The 18,785-nt window shown below is 42.2% G+C and overlaps 1 protein-coding gene across 10 annotated transcripts in view; it reads left to right on the top strand.

Annotated features, from left to right (window-relative positions):
- Window positions 1–18,785, top strand: part of ABLIM1 (actin binding LIM protein 1) — a 325,950-nt gene that overhangs the window by 230,046 nt on the left and 77,119 nt on the right. The window contains exon 1 of one of the 10 annotated variants that reach the window (XM_070470246.1): window positions 9,948–10,139. The exons of the other annotated variants lie outside the window; for them this stretch is intronic. The gene's annotated coding sequence lies outside the window, so the exon portion shown is untranslated. Of the gene's footprint in view, window positions 1–9,947; window positions 10,140–18,785 lie in introns of those variants that run through there. 10 annotated transcript variants of the gene reach the window in all.

Raw genomic sequence — 18,785 nt, 5'->3', positions numbered from 1 at the left:
GATATTTATTTTAAAAAGTCACCCCATTTCTGCCAGCACAAATGGAAGGGCTTTTTTCTCCGGAAATGACGTTTTGAAAAGAGTTTGTATTTTGAGTTAAAAAGATGTTTTGTTTTTCAGTGTTATTCCACTTCAGAGAGTTTAGCTTCTTGCTGGTGAAGTATGGGGGTGGGGTGACAGCTGAACCAAGTCGGGGAGCATGACTCTTCCTGAGAAATCAGCAAGAAGTACTGAGCACGTGCTAGTGGCCCTGCCTCAGGGGCCACAGATGTGAGATTCAGGACTCATTCTCAGATAGATAAGGCATACATTTCTAAAAGTAATAGGGTGTCTGAGTCCAAAATTAGGAATCAGGGTTCAGGGCACCCCTAGGGCCCGTGAGTACCCAAAGCTATTGCAGCATCTTTAGTCTTTAGTGGTGTTATTGAACTTTAGAAATAGCTAGGACCCTAGTGGGAGCCTGCTGTGTAGCACAGGGCACTCAGCTGGGTGCTCTGTGATGACCTAGATGGGTGGGCTTGGGGAGCGGGAGAAGGAGGTTTAAGAAGGAGGGGATAGATGTATACATACAGCTGATTCACTTCATTGAACAGCAGAAACTAATAACACAACATTGTAAAGCAATTATACTCTAATTAAAAAAAGAAAAAGCTAGGACCCAAGAGCAGAGAGGCAGCCTGCCTAGACAGGTGGCCAGCAAGTTCAGCGATGGGATGGGTCTCTGGGCTGGCCACTGTTCTGAGCACAGATGTGATGACCCCTCAGAGTTGTCCATTCTCCTCTCCTGGACCCAGCACATCCTGAGCCTCAGAAGGCATATGTGTCTGTGTTCTCATGGACTCAGAGCATCCATCCTTTCCCTTCCTGTTGTTCCCCACCTGTTCCATCCCTGGCTCTGTTCGTATCTCCTTCACCACAATAAACCTAAAAGAGAAGACTATACCCCTTCTTCTTTTTTTTTTTTTTTTATTTATTTATTTTTTTTTTTTTATTTTTTTTTATTTTTTTTTATTTGTTGGAGGCTAATTATTCACAACATTGCAGTGGTTTTTGTCATACATTGAAATGAATTAGCCATGGATTTACATGTATTCCCCATCCCAGTCCCCCCTCCCACCTCCCTCTCCACCCCATCCCTCTGGGTCTTCCCAGTGCACCAGGCCTGAGCACTTGTCCCATGCATCCAACCTGGGCTGGTGATCTGTTTCACCCTAGATATACATGTTTCGATGCTGTTCTCTTGAAACATCCCGCCCTCGCCTTCTCCCACAGAGTCCACAAGTCTGTTCTATACATCTGAGTCTCTTTTTTCTTTTTTTTGCATATAAGGTTATCGTTACCATCTTTCTAGATTCCATATATATGTGTTAGTATACTGTAATGGTCTTTATCTTTCTGGCTTACTTCGCTCTGTATAATGGGTTCCAGTTTCACCCATCTCATTAGAACTGATTCAAATGAATTCTTTTTGATGGCTGAGTAATATTCCATGGTGTATATGTACCACAGCTTCCTCATCCATTCGTCTGCTGATGGGCATCTAGGTTGCTTCCATGACCTGGCTATTATAAACAGTGCTGCGATGAACATTGGGGTGCACGTGTCTCTTTCAGATCTGGTTTCCTCAGTGTGTATGCCTAGAAGTGGTATTGCTGGGTCATATGGCAGATCTATTTCCAGCTTTTTAAGGAATCTCCACACTGTTTTCCATAGTGGCTGTACTAATTTGCATTCCCACCAACAGTGTAAGAGGGTTCCCTTTTCTCCACACCCTCTCCAGCATTTATTGCTTGTAGACTTTTGGATAGCAGCCATCCTGACTGGTGTATAATGGTACCTCATTGTGGTTTTGATTTGCATTTCTCTGATAATGAGTGATGTTGAGCATCTTTTCATGTGTTTTTTTGCCATCCGTATGTCTTCCTTGGAGAAATGTCTGTTTAGTTCTTTGGCCCATTTTTTGATTGGGTCATTTATTTTTCTGGAGTTGAGCTGGAGGAGTTGCTTGTATATATTTGAGATTAATCCTTTGTCTGTTGCTTCATTTGCTATTATTTTCTCCCAATCTGAGGGCTGTCTTTTCACCTTGCTTATAGTATCCTTTGTTGTGCAAAAGCTTTTAAGTTTCATTAGGTCCCATTTGTTTATTTTTGCTTTTGTTTCTAAAATTCTGGGGTGTGGGTCATAGAGGATCCTGCTGTGATTTATGTCAGAGAGTGTTTTGCCTATGTTCTCCTCCAGGAGTTTTATAGTTTCTGGTCTTACATTTAGATCTTTAATCCATTTTGAGTTTATTTTTGTGTATGGTGTTAGAAAGTGTTCTAGTCTCATTCTTTTACAGGTGGTTGACCAGTTTTCCCAGCACCACTTGTTAAAGAGGTTGTCTTTTTTCCATTGTATATCCTTGCCTCCTTTGTCGAAGATCAGGTGACCATAGGTTCGCGGATTTATCTCTGGGCTTTCTATTCTGTTCCATTGATCTATATTTCTGTCTTTGTGCCAGTACCATACTGTCTTGATGACTGTGGCTTTGTAGTATAGTCCGAAGTCAGGCAGGTTGATTCCTCCAGTTCCATTCTTCTTTCTCAGGGTTACTTTGGCTATTCGAGGTTTTTTGTATTTCCATACAAACTGTGAAATTATTTGTTCTAGTTCTGTAAAAAATACCTTTGGTAGTTTGATAGGGATTGCATTGAATTTATAGATTGCTTTGGGTAGAATAGCCATTTTGACAATATTGATTCTTCCAATCCATGAACACGGTATATTTCTCCATCTGTTTGTGTCCTCTTTGATTTCTTTCATCAGTGTTTTATAGTTTTCTATGTATAGGTCTTTTGTTTCTTTAGGTAGATATATTCCCAAGTATTTTATTCTTTTGGTTGCAATGGTGAATGGTATCGATTCCTTAATTTCTCTTTCTGTTTTCTCATTGTTAGTGTATAGGAATGCAAGAGATTTCTGTGTGTTAATTTTATATCCTGCAACTTTACTGTATTCATTGATTAGCTCTAGTAATTTTCTGGTGGAGTCTTTAGGGTTTTCTATGTAGAGGATCATGTCATCTGCAAACAGCGAGAGTTTCACTTCTTCTTTTCCTATCTGGATTCCTTTTACTTCTTCTTCTGCCCTGATTGCTGTGGCCAGCACTTCCAAAACTATGTTGAATAGTAGTGGTGAGAGTGGGCACCCTTGTCTTGTTCCTGATTTCAGGGGAAATGCTTTCAATTTTTCACCATTGAGGGTGATGCTTGCTGTGGGTTTGTCGTATATAGCTTTTATTATGTTGAGGTATGTTCCTTCTATTCCTGCTTTCTGGAGAGTTTTAATCATAAATGGATGTTGAATTTTGTCAAAGGCTTTTTCTGCATCTATTGAGATAATCATATGGTTTTTATCTTTCAATTTGTTAATGTGGTGTATTACATTGATTGATTTGCGGATATTAAAGAATCCTTGCATTCCTGGGATAAAGCCCACTTGGTCATGGTGTATGATTTTTTTAATATGTTGTTGGATTCTGTTTGCTAGAATTTTGTTAAGGATTTTTGCATCTATGTTCATCAGTGATATTGGCCTGTAGTTCTCTTTTTTGGTGGCATCTTTGTCTGGTTTTGGAATTAGGGTGATGGTGGCCTCTTAGAATGAGTTTGGAAGTTTACCTTCTTCTGCAATTTTCTGGAAGAGTTTGAGTAAGATAGGTGTTAGCTCTTGCCTGAATTTTTGGTAGAATTCAGCTGTGAAGCCATCTGGTCCTGGGCTTTTGTTTGCTGGAAGATTTCTGATTACAGTTTCGATTTCCTTGCTTGTGATGGGTTTGTTAAGATCTTCTAATTCTTCCTGATTCAGTTTTGGAAAGTTATACTTCTCTAAGAACTTGTCCATTTCTTCCAAGTTGTCCATTTTATTGGCATAGAGCTGCTGGTAGTAGTCTCTTATGATCCTTTGTATTTCAGTGTTGTCTGTTGTGATCTCTCCATTTTCGTTTCTAATTTTGTTAATTTGGTTCTTCTCCCTTTGTTTCTTAATGAGTCTTGCTAATGGTTTGTCAATTTTGTTTATTTTTTCAAAAAACCAGCTTTTAGCTTTGTTGATTTTTGCTATGGTCTCTTTAGTTTCTTTTGCATTTATTTCTGCCCTAATTTTTAAGATTTCTTTCCTTCTACTAACCCTGGGGTTCTTCATTTCTTCCTTCTCTAGTTGCTTTAGGTGTAGAGTTAGGTTATTTATTTGACTTTTTTCTTGTTTCTTGAGGTAGGCCTGTAATGCTATGAATCTTCCCCTTAGCACTGCTTTTACAGTGTCCCATAGGTTTTGGGTTGTTGTGTTTTCATTTTCATTCATTTCTATGCATGTTTTGATTTCTTTTTTGATTTCTTCTATGATTTGTTGGTTATTCAGAAGCGTGTTGTTTAGCCTCCATATGTTTGAATTTTTAATAATTTTTTTCCTGTAATTGAGATCTAATCTTACTGCACTGTGGTCAGAAAAGATGACTGGAATGATTTCAATCTTTTTGAATTTACCAAGACTAGATTTATGGCCCAGGATATGATCTATTCTGGAGAAGGTTCCGTGTGCACTTGAGAAAAAGGTGAAGTTGATTGTTTTGGGGTGAAACGTCCTATAGATGTCAATAAGGTCTAGCTGGTCCATTGTGTCCTTTAAAGTTTGTGTTTCCTTGTTCATTTTCTGTTTAGTTGATCTATCCATAGTTGTGAGTGGGGTATTAAAGTCTCCTACTATTATTGTGTTGCTATTAATTTCCTCTTTCATACTCGTTAGCGTTTGCCTTACATATTGCGGTGCTCCTGTGTTGGGTGCATATATATTTATAATTGTTATATCTTCTTCTTGGATTGATCCTTTGATCATTATGTAGTGTCCATCTTTGTCTCTTTTCACAGCCTTTATTTGAAAGTCTATTTTATCTGATATGAGTATTGCGACTCCTGCTTTCTTTTGGTCTCCGTTTGCGTGGAATATTTTTTTCCAGCCCTTCACTTTTAGTCTGTATGTGTCCCTTGCTTTGAGGTGGGTCTCTTGTAGACAGCATATATAGGGGTCTTGCTTTTGTATCCATTCAGCCAGCCTTTGTCTTTTGTATACCCCTTCTTCTAAGGGATCGATTCCAGGTGCTTCACCTGCCCTGCAGAGGGGACCTTCAGTGAATTCCAAGGTAATTGTCATGATCTTTTCTTGGCGGAGCAGAAAGAGAGTTCAATCTTTGATAACATATCTCAGTACACAAGATAACTAGGGGCCCGCAGTTGTGTGAGGGCCTAATCAGAGGCACACGTCATAAATGCCCTGGGGTTTAAAAGAGATTCTTGTCAATTGTTAGAAGTCAGCTTTGGATCTTGAGGAAGGAACAGGTGCAGGCAGGTGAGAGTGAGCAGTTTATCTCCATTTGCTCTTGTGACTGATGTCTTGGGTCACTTTTTTCCTCCCTTGTTTGTTTCTTTTGCCTTCATGCTACCATTTGGTTTAATTGCATCCTTATTGTGTGACATTTTCCACTTCAAATCATTTTTGTAATCAGTCAGGGTGTAAGCTTGAAAAATTAAAATATTATATCTTTTCCATCAGTGACTAGCATTATTTTAATTATGAAGTGCACTGACTTTTGTGGGTTCATCTGAATCCATTTCTCCATCTGAAAGGTCATCCCTATTAGAAAATGCCTGTAACCCTCTTGGATCTGCCCACCTGGTTGATGGTAGATGGGCTTTCTATGCCCAGATCAAGCCCCTCTCCTGAAATTCAGGTTTTGTCTCTGGGGGGGGGGGGGGTGGGTGGGGGTGGGGAGGACTGTGACAACCCTTCAGGTCTCAAGAAATCACCTCTAGCTTCTGGATTCATGAAAACTCAGACAAAAGGTGGTATATTGAGTTACCTTGGCTCTATTGTGTCCTTATATTTTGTCCACTTAGTCTCTTGTAGCAAATGTACAACTGGAGGTGGGGGACTGTTAGACATTGAAACATGGAACTATTGGAGTTTCCCTGGTGGTCCAGTGCCTAAGACCCTGCAATCCAGGTGCAGGGAGTCCGGGTTCAATCCCTGGTCAGGGAACTAGATCTCACATGCTGCAACTAAATATCCTGGGTACTTGCAACTAAGACCCTAAGCAGCTAGAGAGTAGGGGGGATGGGGTGCAGGGAGAGGAAGAGAGAGAGAAAGAAAGAAGCGTGGCATCATCTTCAGGTCACTAGGACGACTTCTCTTCCTCTAGGTGAGGATGTGAGACATTCCACATGGTCCAGGAGATGGAGAGTGCTCTAGGGGAGATGGGCTCCTTGGGTCCCCTTGGCCCAGGCAGTGATGCTGCCCTTCTGCCTGTCCTACTAGGAACAGGCTTCCTCCTCTCTTGTTTTCCACCTGAACGTCTTTCTTCCTGGACCTCACGGCTTTCTGTCTTGTGAAGGCTGCCTTGCCAATTCCAGCAGATGGACCTGCTTGGAGTTTGCCAGGAGTGACAGTGAGGGCTAGTGCCTCTCCAGCCTGGCAGAAATGAACTGGTTCACTAATCCCTTTCCCAAAAGGACACTTTGGACTGGCCTTGCAAATGAAAACTGTTTATATACCACCTAAAAGTTTTCATGGCCCTGCAGGTAAACGCAAAGCTGCAGTCATCTTGGAAACATAGGATGAGGAATTCTGGAGCTTGAAGTGGCTTTAGGCAAGGTGAGAGAGGGAAGAGTGGTTAGTAGAAAGAACTAACACTGCCAGACACCCCAGGATTTGATTATAGTACCTACACTTAGAGCCAAGCAATGGGTAGCCAGTTGCTTAAACTCTCTGAACCTCAGCATGCTCATTTGTAAAATATGGATAATCTTTGCCTCTTAAAGTCTTAAATCAGATTATAAATGAGTCACCTGTGTCTAATGTACAGTGTCTAACATACAGTGCTTCAAGAATTTTTTTCCCATTTTCTTCCTTTATAAAGAGACAGATTTTTGTAAAAGTTTAGTACATTAAATTGGGCTTTCCTGGGGCTCAGGTGGTAGAGAATCTGCCTGCAATGCAGACGGCCTGGGTTCAATCCCTTGGTCAGAAAGATGCCTTGGAGAAGGAAATGGCAACCCACTCCAGTATTCTTGCCTGGAGAATCCCATGGACAGAGGAGCCTGGTGGACTACAGTCCATGGGGTTGCAAAGAGCCGGACACTACTGAGCGACTCACACACACAGTACATTAAATGAGCTCATAACTTCCTGTCTGAATGGAGTCAGGCTCACCCCCATCATTTACTCTCTGATGGAGTTAAGTCTGATTATTTAAGGTGCACAAGTTGATACTCACGCTGATGCTTTCTTTTGAAATTTTCTTAGATCGCTTAACTATTGACATCTACATGCCCATGAATTCAACCTGCCATTTCATTCAACTTGCCATTTCAGCAAGTATTTTGTATTCCTTTTTAATACTGGAGTGGGTTGCCATTTCCTACTCCATTTAAAGCATCTAGCAGCTATGAAATAAAGATTTGTTGATGAATGCTTCTTTTTTCCCATTATTAATTTTTGTCGTGGCCTTTGCATACTCTTTGGGCATAAATTCCTCACCATCTTACTAATTACCAGTTTGTTTTCCCTCAAGTGGGAAATAAATGCCCACAGTCTTTCTCCTGTCAGTGTTGTTTATTACATCCACCTGAGTGTGGTCTGTAGACTCCTGGAGTTTTTGTCTTTCCTATGGAACTGCTTTGTATAATGCCCAGCACATCTGCCTAGATGGGGCCCTACATAGTATCTGGGATGACGAGGAAGAGGCATCTTAGCCTCTACAATTGTTATTGCTCCAATATCAGCTCTGTGATATAAACTGAGTCCCTTTGGAACAGGTGTTAACCAACTGCTGCTTTGATTAGTAACACATTTGTTTACATCCCTTACAGTTCACCCTGGTGAAGTAATTCAACCATCTTTAGTAAATTCACAGAGTTGTGCAACCATCATCACAATGCAGTCTTAGAACATTTCCATCCAGCAGACCCCTCTGCTCACATTTCAGTTCTTTACTCTTCACTTTCTTCCCCATAATCACATCCATGTGAATGTAGACTAGTCAGGTTGACAGGAAAGTCACCTCATTACTGTTCATTAAGGGCTACCCATTCAGGCAGGCTTCTTGAAACTTTTGATTCCATCTGCTGGTGATTTGGGACATTTTTCTTTCTTTTTTTTTTTTTTTTTTTTAGTTCCCTGACCAGCTATAGAACCTGTTAGCCCTGCATTGGGAATACAGTCTTAGCCACTGGAACACCAGGGAAATCCCTGGGATTTTTTCTTTTTATTTCCCATTTTTCTCTTGTTTTAGGGATGACTTTAAAAACAACCCATAATTAAATTTTCATGTTGTTTTACTTTAACCCAACGTCACTGTCTTTTATTTTTATTTTTTATTTTTTTCATTTATTTTTATTAGTTGGAGGCTAATTACTTCAATTGGAAATCTGCTTGGTAAATTTGCAGATGAAACAACCATCCTCTTTCTCTCCATCCCAGAAGATGTAGAGATGGCTAAAGAAATAAAGTCTGAAAGAGGAGCTGATACTCCAAATATGGGAGAGTAGACGAGGATGAAGTCTGGAAGGCGGTGACCCCAGTTCTTAGGTTTCAGTATTTCTAGCCCTGTGCCTGGGGGACTGGCTGGGTTTCCCTTTTTCCTTTGTAAGGAAGGACTCCTTCCCTCCTCTGACAAACAGTGGACTGCCTACTAATATCCCAAACAAGAGACAACGTTCTGAAATCACCTGGATATCTTGTTTAAAGTATGGATGATCAGAGCTCACCCAGTGATAATAGGGGTCCAAGCTGGGGCTGGAAATCTGCATGTTAGCATGCTCTGGTGATTCTGGTAGGGCCAGGGGGCTACAGATCAAATTTACAGAAACTGGCCTGACAAGGGTGTGGAGAAAGCACATTCCTAAAGACTTCTTGGAAGGAAAATGCACTAGAAATTTAGCTAATCCCCTGTAGTTATAATGTGTAACCCAGTAGCTTCCTCTTCATTTTAGAAGCACTGTTTTATTGCTGAAATCTTTACATTTCTTCAGCAATGTTTGGGATTGTTTCCAAACCAATTTAGATTCCATGCAAAAGTCTTTTTATTAGCTGATCTTTACGAGCAAATCTCTATGAAAAATTCCCCTAAATCACTTAAGTCTTGTTAAAAATGACAAGAGTTGTAACAGAGTCTTGCCTTACTCCTAAAGAAAGGCTTCAGAAAAGGGGCCGGGCTAGCCTGGTAGAAGGCTTCGGGTTCCATCTGTCCGTTTACAAATATGCAGAGCTGGGTTCACCTGGGATTTCTGTAGGTTTAGTGGACAGTGAGGTAAGGTGTGTAAAGTACCTGGAATGTAGGTACTAGTAATTTTTGCTGCAATGGGGAACACAAGATGAAATGTACCAACAACATGAATCGTGGAGGCTTGATAAGTGAAGTTTGGGGGTGGGGATCACAATTCTCTGAAAAAATATGAACATTCTGAAATACAAAAATTCTGAATAACAAGTGGAAACCAAAATCAAGTTGCACTGTTTTATTACACTTGTGTAAAGGGTGCATATAGTGTGTCTCCGATGCAGTGACTTAGGAGAGGAGGCTCTTTGATGGTTGTATATCTTTCCATCCTCTCAAATCTAAGAAAGAAACTTTAAAAGTACAAGACTCTAGTTTCAGTGCAAGCCTCTGCTTCGGGGACAATCACTGTCTGATCAGTGGTGCAGACAAGTGTGGGTGAATGTGTAGGAATGGTACGTTCCCCACCTGCAGTTTAAAAAAAAGAAAGAAAACCTCTCCCCCTCCTTTTTCAGACACATGGACTGGTCCGTTAGTGGAGGCTGTGTGTGTTTAACTAGTTAAGTGCAGCGGGAGAGGGAGGGTGGGAACGCCTGCACTAGTCTGTTCTTTTTTCCGGTGTGCGTCTCCGGAGACACACAGGTTTCGTTAGTCTCGCTTCAGAGGGGAGCTCGCTCCTGTCCCCCAGGCGGGCAGGGAGCCCCGGTCTCGCGGGCTGAGGTCTGGCGTTTACAAGCCTCTTGGCAGTGTTGTGGGTTTGAAGCCCAGAGGAGGTCCCTGCTCAGAACAGCCAGGAACCGAAGTAGGAGAAAAGGAACCCGGACTCGAGGTAAAGCTACATTTCTGGAGGCATCCTTGGCTTTGCAGGGCAGACGTGAAATGCCCGACTTCCTGGGCAACATCGGAGACCCCCAGGGTCCTCCAGATGGGATGGGCAGGATGCTGGCCCCAGAGACCACTTACAGTGGTCTGAAGGACATTTTGCTTAAACTTTTTGCTTGTGATGCAAGATAAACTATGGAGCTTTAAAAAAAAAATCAATCTGGTAATAAAGAGCAGGAAAAGGCAGGTTATTTGAATGAGAGGAATAGTTTATTGACCATTTAAACAATGTTTGTGTTTTTTCAGGCTGCTACCCCAAGGTAGAAAGGAGAGTGGTTTCCAGAGTGTTTTGTTTGATTGTCTGTAGTTGTAGAGCTCCATGAAATTTATATTTGAGATGAAAGAATTTAAGAATCATAGTTAGAGGATCTGGTGGTCAAAGGAGTGAGAGGAATTGAATCAATTTATCTGTTACTATAGATGTGTATTTTTTTTTTTTCTTTAAGAAGCTTCCCATGAATGAATATGAGGAAGTAAAACATTTGTGTATTATTCACATTTTGTTACAGGTGAAAGAGCTTGAATGTGGTCTCACTTTACCATCTTTGGGCAGGAAATGTAAGAAATCTAGAGATTCTTGCCTTATTCTAATGCAAACAGTTTTTCTGAAAACCTAGTTATTAGTCAAACCATGCTCCAAAGTTTATTTTTGAGGAAAATAAAAAGATGTTTTAAAGTGCGCAAGAAGGAAGGAGACAAGAAAAATCTTCTTAACCATGAAAGAAATGTATTTATGATTTGGGAAAGGTTAAAAAAAAAGTGAGTCTAGCCAAAAGTCAGCAGGAGTGGGGTTGCCATGGCAGCCTCCTCTATCCCTTAACTGGGATTGGGGCTTTAAGAGAAAATTGAGCCTGTTTTCTCTGAGACAGTCTCAGGAGGTATGTTAAGAGGATGTGAAGTTATTTAGATTATCCAAACAGGTTCTGACAAGTAAGTGAAAATAACTAATTAAAATACTGTTGCCATTCTACAATGGATCAAAAGGCTTGTTGAGTCATGATGGACTTACAGAAGAGGTGAATTTGCTACGGCTCATTGGTATAAATTACTTCTGAGAAGGCTGTTTAAGACTAAGTGTGAGGCCTGGCCCCAGCCTCTTTGAAACAAGCTGTGAATGCCCATTTCAACCTAGTGTTTTCAGGTGGGTTCCTGCAGCATTTTCCTGTGTCAGTGAGTTTAACCCTTGTATCAGTGACTTATCCAGCTGGTTCAGGGAATATCATATCATGACAACAGAGGTCTGCAAGATTTCCCCTCTAAATAAATAGTAGTTAATTTAAAAGGATTGTTGTTGTTGTTCAGTTGCTAAGTCGTGTCGGACTCTTTGTGACCCCATGGGCTGTAGCCCGCCAGGCTCCCCTGTCCATGGGATTCTCCAGGCAAGAATACTGGAGTGAGTTGCCATTTCCTCCTCCAGGGGATGTTCCTGACCCAGGAATCAAACCCATGTATCCTGCATTGGCAGGCGGGTTCTTTACCACTGAGCCACCAGGGAAGCCTGATTTACGGAAAAGTCCAAAATACTCTGGACTCATACCAGCTGTCTAGAGGGACGATCATGATTTTACCCCATATGTACCAGGTTTCTCAAGTCAGTGCCACGGATATGTTGGATAGGATGATTCTTTGTTGTGGGGAAGAGTCCAGTGTTTAGCAGCGTCCCTGGTACCCAACCTCTACATGATGGTAGCAATTCTTTCCCCAGCTCAACAACTGAAAATGTCTCCAGACATTGCCAAATGTTCTGTGTGGGGCAAAATCACCCCCCAATTGAGAACCATTAAGTAACCACTTTTGAGACCCACTGGGAGGACCATGACAGGGAGGCGTGACCCCAAGGGAGGGTGTTTATCAAAAGAACAGGAACAGAACAAATATTTTGTCCTGCATTTTGGTCTTTGTTTTCTTTTTGTTTGAAGTCACATCCTGGGCTGGGTCAGGGAGCTGGGGTAAGCACTGTTCTGGGTATATATCCTTCTTCCAGCCTCTCCCCTCATGGGCCTTTGTGGGCCTATTTTTTAAAATTTATTTATTTTTAATTGAAGGATAATCGCTTTACAATCTTGTGTTGGTTTCTGCTATACATCAACGTGAACTGGCCATAGGGGTTACAGTCCATGGGATTGTAGAGTTAGACATGACTAAGCAACTAACACACACATAAACTCCAGTACTTTGGCCACCTGATGCCAAGAGCTGACTCATTGGAAAAGACCCTAATGCTGGGAAGGACTGAAGGCAGGAGGAGAAGGGAGTGACAGAGGATGAGATGGTTGAATGACATCACTGATTCAAATGACAGGAGTCTGAGCAAACTCCGGGAGATGGTGAAGGACAGGGAAGCCTGGCATGCTGCAGTTCATGGGGTTGCAGAGTAGGACACAACTTAGCAACTGAACAACAACAAAAATACGTATGTCTGATACAATTCCTGATCAAACTTCTCTAAAAGTGCATCCCAGGAATGCACTATTAAAAAAAAAAAAAAAAGAACCTCATAGCACATTTTATAAGGCAAATAATTACCCAGAACTTGTCAGGTCTGTAAATACAGGGGTTATTTGATATGTGAGCTTTATGTAAATCTGGGCACACCTATCTGGTGTTTCTTCTGGAACCTGTAGTGCTTCCTTCTCTTTTGTTCCTTTCCCCTCTGCACCAGCGAGTTTCAAACTTTATGGTTGTCTGGGTCTCGTTTTGTCAATGAAATGAAATAGTCACAGCCTTTTTCCAATTCACAGATAACAAAAGAAGGCAATGGCTGGAATGTTTTCCATTTAAAAGTTTTCTTACACCTTTTGCATATGCTATTGTTGTTTGCTCTCAGAAGTTAACAGATTACAAACATGAATGAAATTGTAACAAATACTGGGACAAAACTTCTGAAATAGCCAATTTTGCTTAGTTCTACTTCACTTTTTTTTGGTGGACTTATGTTCCAATTATAGCTTTAAATTTTATAAGTATACCTTTATTAAACAGCTTTGGTACACGAGTGATAATGTCACATTTTGTTGGCATTACTCTAAGAACATCATGAGATGCTCTAAACACCACAATACATTACAAGGTAGCTGCCACAGGCCACGCTGGGAGGGAACCTCCCTCGGGGTCCCCCCAGTTGGGGTAAGGGTGGAGCCTGACATTGGTTGAGTTTATCAGGAAACACCTCTGCTTGTTGGAGTCATTCTTGGTGATGGGGTTGGAATGGATCATGGAGTTTTCTGTGTTTCATTATAAAACAAAATCTTCATTTACCTCTACCTGGAGGTACCTATGTAACCAGCACCTTGTACTCTCTTGAAAGCATCTCCTTATTTGAAAATCCACCCCCTCATTCACTAGACCTAGGATCTGTGAATACAGAGAACGCTAGTATTAGGTCCGTTTTATCACCAGGATGTATTAACAGAACAGGGCCTACCAGTGTTGTCTGCTCAGTAAATGATGAATAAACAAGCGAATGTCAGTGATTCTCCTTAAAAGACCACCTGGGAGCTTGGTCTGCAAGAAACTCACATGTCTACAACCTGGGTCCTGTCCATGTAGTCTCTTCTGTGTATTTTTTTTCAAAAGGAGAAATCCAGTCCCCATCCAAGCAGCCTTTACTGTTTGAAGGACTACCAGGAAGTCTTTTAAGGATTTAGGAAAAGTGGTTCTGGGCGTTGTAGAATTAAAGGGGAGGACGTTATAAATTTTTTTTCATGAAGCCCAGAAATTAGACTTCTGCTCTTATATTTGAAGCCCTACATGCTAAAGCTGCCTTGTGGCTTTGGTAAGAGAAAGAGATTACTATCCCTAGGACTTGATCCAAAGGCAATGCATTCCCATTCTCTTTGTTTTCAAGAAAATTATCCAGTCAAATGAGCATGTAGATCACAAATGGGGAAAAAAAAAAAAAAGCCTTATATGCTCTATGTGTTGGAGCATGAAGTCTTAGAGAGTTAGAAATATCTACTGGGAAGTCAGAATGATGCTACTTAAAAGAGCCCATGTTTCTTGAATCAGGTATTAGGCTGTGGGGTATCCAGGTGAGGCAAATAACTTGAAATGTGCCTGGATATGCAGGATGTAAAGATGCAATGGTGGTAGGTAAAAGAGCCCAAGATATTCTTAATACTGAGATTCAAGGACTATCCCCAGTTTCATTTTCTTTCTTTTTTTTTTTTTAACTTTTTATTTTATATTGGAGTATTCCCTGGTAGCTCAGACAGTAAAGCATCTGCCTACAATGCAGGAGACCTGGGTTCGGTCCCTGGGTCGGGAAGATCCCCTGGAGAAGGAAATGGCAACCCACTCCAGTATTCTTGCCTGAAAAATCCCATGGACTGAGGATCCTGGTAGGCTATGGTCCATAGGCTCGCAAAGAGTCAGACATGACTGAGCGACTTCACTTATTGCTGGTTAACAATGTTGTGATAGTTCTAGGTGCACAGCAGAGAGACTCAGCCATACATACACGTGTATCCATTTTCCCTTCCCTTCCTGGCTACCACATAACATTGCCCTGCTCCCTTTTCTAAAGCAGAACCTCTGGTATGCGTCTATATGGGCAAGAATGAGTCTAACCACTGTCTTGGCTGCCCAGGCTTAAATTGTGACCTTGCAGGGAGGGGGCCCTAATAAAAGAGGAAACAAACCCCACTGCTTTTCTTGTTCACCAAGTCCAGAATATCTTTGGCAAATACGTGTCTGTGTCCTTCTCAGCATTGCTGGTTCACACGGAGGTCATTTTTGGCCCATAAACATTAGATGAAGCAGAAATGCTTGCTTACACTTCAGACTGCTTTTATCTCTCCCTCCTGCTAGATAATAATTGTGTTGGTTTGTCTTGGGGCTCCGCAGCTGGCTCCTTGCATCCGTGCTTATATCCGTATACCTTGTCCAAATAAACACACTTGAAAAGGTAGAGAAGTGTGTTTTGAACAGTTTAAAACATCCTCTAACAGAGAGTTTTAGCCCAGAGGTCTGCTTTGTTTTGGCAACTTGTTTAGGATGCAAAGTGTATCTGGTTCTGGCAACAGATTAAAGGTGTTGGTTCTTATATAACTAAGTTTAGGGCCAAAGGACTGGGCCGCGTCAGGGGGGTGGTGGTGGTGGTGCAGATTTCCAGTCTTTCTTTGAGTTTTTTTAAAGAGTTTTAAAGCATAAGGAAAAAAATATGTGCCTGAGTGGGTTTTTGTTTTGACTTTTAACTCAGAACTGTAAAGACCTACTGTAAAACCTTCTCTTGGCTTAGCCAGCCCTCTGCAGTTAAGCTCTTGTTCCCTTGCTCACCTTCATCTCTTCCCCCATTCACTTCAGCTCACTAACTTGCTTTCTGTCCGTTAGGCACTCTCTCCTGCCATCTCAGAGTCTTTGCACTCACCGTTGCCTCTGCCTGCAACATTCTTCCCCAGGGTTATCTTGTATCCCCTGGCCCTGCATGGCACTTTCCCCCCCAATGATCTGAGAGTCATCTTTGTGTACATGTCATTGTCTGTCACCCGTGGCTGGATAGGTGTTGCCATGTTTCAAGCACCTAAAATAGGATCTGCAATTGGATCTACAAACAGAAACAGGCACACAGACATAGGAAACAAACTTATAGTTCCCATAGGGGAAAGGGTAGGGGAGGGATACATTAAGAGCTTGGGATTAACAGATAGACCCTACCTGATATAAAATAGATGAACACCAAGGTCCTACTGTATAGCACAGGGCATGCATGCTCAGTCAGTCATGTCCTGCTTTCTGTGACCCCATAAGTTGTAGCCCACCAGGCTCTCTGTCCATGGGTTCTCCAGGCAAGAATACCGGAGTGGGTTGCCATTTCCTCCTCCAGGGGTCTTCCCGACCCAGGGATCGAACCCGTGTCTCCTGTATTGGCAGGTACATTCTTTATCACTGAACCAACTGGGAAGCCCATAGCACAGGGAAATAGATTGAATATCTTGTAATAACCTATAATGGAAAAGAATCTGAAGAAGAATGGCGCTAGTGGTAAAGAACCTGCCTGCCAGTGCAGGAGACATAAAAGACATGGTTCAATCTCTGGGTTGGGAAGATCCCCCGGAGGAGAGCATGGCATCCCACTCCAGTATTCTTGCCTAGAGAATCCCACGGACAGAGGAACCTGGCGGGCTACGGTCCATAGGGTCGCAGAGTTGGACACAACTGAAGCGACTTTAGCACAGCAATCACTTTGCTGTATGCCAGAGTTTAACACAACATTGTCAATCAACTATACTTTGGTAAAGTAAAATGAAATGGTATCTCGTGGAAGGTATGTAGATGCTTGATAAATGGATTGTGGGTGGCTAGATGAATGAATAAATGAGGAGCAAGGGAGGGAGGCACTGGGGACTATCTGCTTAGTAATCTCTCACTCCCTTTAAATCTAACCAAGTGTCCTCCTTCTGTGGTGCCCCCTGGCTCCGCAGCACAGTGGTCTTGCATGATTTTCTCCCCCATGCCCTGCTGACCTGGCACATTACACCAACAGTGTCACCTGTTGTAATCCCTTCTTTTGGAATTAGCCACCCTTCATGCATGCACACTTCTGTAGGGTAAGCATCGGGGTGGGAATATCTAACAAAGGGTGGTGTGGGCTGTAGTTGTTGAAAGTTCTTACTGCCTTTGCACTTTATAAACATTTCTCATTAAAGTCCTTTCATCAGTGTGCATCGTTGTCTATTAACTCTCACCTTTGTATTTCAAAAAAGGAAACTGAGGCTCAGAGCAGCCACCCAATGGCATTCAAATGGTTACTGGCAGAGCCCAGGTTTGAATCCAGGATGTCTGTCTTCAAAACCCAGATTCTGTGGCCTGTCTACTCCTCAGGTGTCTGGCGCCTAACTCACAGGCCCGCCATCAGCTTTTGCCAAATGAATGAAACCTAAGACCTCACCCCACGTACTCCCTCTCATCCTTATTCTTTGAGCTCATAAACATTACTTATAGCATACTATAAACATTATTTATAATATTACTTGAAATATTATATAAATATTATAAAAATGAGTCTCTAGGCTCATCTCTAAGGACAATCAGCTTGTATATCTTAAGTCACTGTTTTTTTTTTTTTAACAAACAGGGCTTAATTGTTCTTTAAACTCTCATTTTTTTCGTGTAAGCAAATCCATTAGTAAAAAGCTCAGCTATTGTTGAGTCACCCGAATGAACTTTAACCAAGGTGGTTCCTGGGCATCCTGAGGAATCAGTTTCCCTGTCTTCAGCTCCCAGTGTTACTTTGATTTTCCTTAAAGCATAAAGCTTCTAGTAAAAAAAAATCACCATAGCAGTCATATGTAAATGTTTTAAGTGAGAAAGACTAGGCAAAAGCCTGAAATTATAAAACGTGTCAGTCTTTCTTCCATATTTTCAGCATAATCAAGTCATGGTGGTGGTGGTTTAGTTGCTCAGTTGTGCCTAATTCTTGCGACCTCATGGACTGTAACCTTCCGGGCTCCTCTGTCCATGGAATTCTCCAGGCAAGAATACTGGAGTGGGTTGCAGTTGCCTTTCCAAGGGATCTTCCCAACCCGGGGATTGAACCCAGGTCTCCTGCATTGCAGGCAGTCTCTTGCATTTCAGGTGGATTCTTTACCAACTGAGCCACCAGGGGAGCCTTAACCAAGTGGAGGGGAAGGCACTTGGAAGCACTTGGTTACATTAGAAACACGTAAAAATGGCTGCCACCAGCCGTTTTGGTTGACTACAGGATGTTTAGTTGCTGAAGTTGAAAGCGAAGATCAGAAGCCTTTGCTGACACATAAGTGTAATTCTCTAAGCCCATTCTAAGATGAGAAAACTGCTGAGTTTTCATAGAGTTGATGTGGAAGCAGATTTCTGCACTCAGGCCCAGTGTGTCCAGCTCTGTGGTTGTGCCCGGTAATGTGAGTGTTCAGGTGGGGACCTGGCAGCCTGTGTTGGGTGCAGGTCCCTCATCGTCTGGCCTCTTCAGCTTTCTAGCACACGACAAGCCCTGATGACAGCTCTTCCAGGGCAGAGCCTGCAGCCTTGTCAGGCTGGTCCGTCAAAGCTTTCCTTGGCACATAACCAAGTTTCACCCAGACCTGGGGCCAACCCAGCTGGTTCCCATTTTCCTTGATGGGAGGATAATCAGGAAGATGGTGTCCATGTGCTATGTATTGATGTGATACATCAAAAGTCTGTCCAGCACTGGGGATGAGACCACCAAGAGGTGCCCTGTCGTGAACCCCAACATGGGACGCAGCTTCTCCATTCATCACAGCCACTCCTAGCCCTTTAACCATTCCTGAGCAAAACTGGAGTTGTGTTTGACTTTTTAACACAACTCTCAAGCCCCGTAATGGTCTTGGGTGTGCTCATGATAACTGTGTCTCATGGTTTGAATTTAACTGACTTTGCAATGAGAGTATTGGAAAGGAATTTCTGACTGAGGTCACGTATGCTACTTCCAGCCCAGAGCCACTTGGTAATTGGGGCCTTGCCTAATCTGAACTCACACTGACATGGGCTGCCTCTTAGTTGGCTGGTTCTTGGACCTGGCCTGGCGCCAGTCAGATTTCCTCTCTACCTGCTTTTCTGTGTTAAAGGTAATTCCTGCTCAAGACTCCTAGAAATATCA

Source organism: Odocoileus virginianus, chromosome 7 (assembly GCF_023699985.2).
Source record: "Odocoileus virginianus isolate 20LAN1187 ecotype Illinois chromosome 7, Ovbor_1.2, whole genome shotgun sequence".
NCBI lineage: Eukaryota > Metazoa > Chordata > Mammalia > Artiodactyla > Cervidae > Odocoileus > Odocoileus virginianus.
The sequence above is the reverse complement of the archived record's forward strand: the minus strand, read 5'-3'. Positions and strand labels throughout refer to the sequence as shown.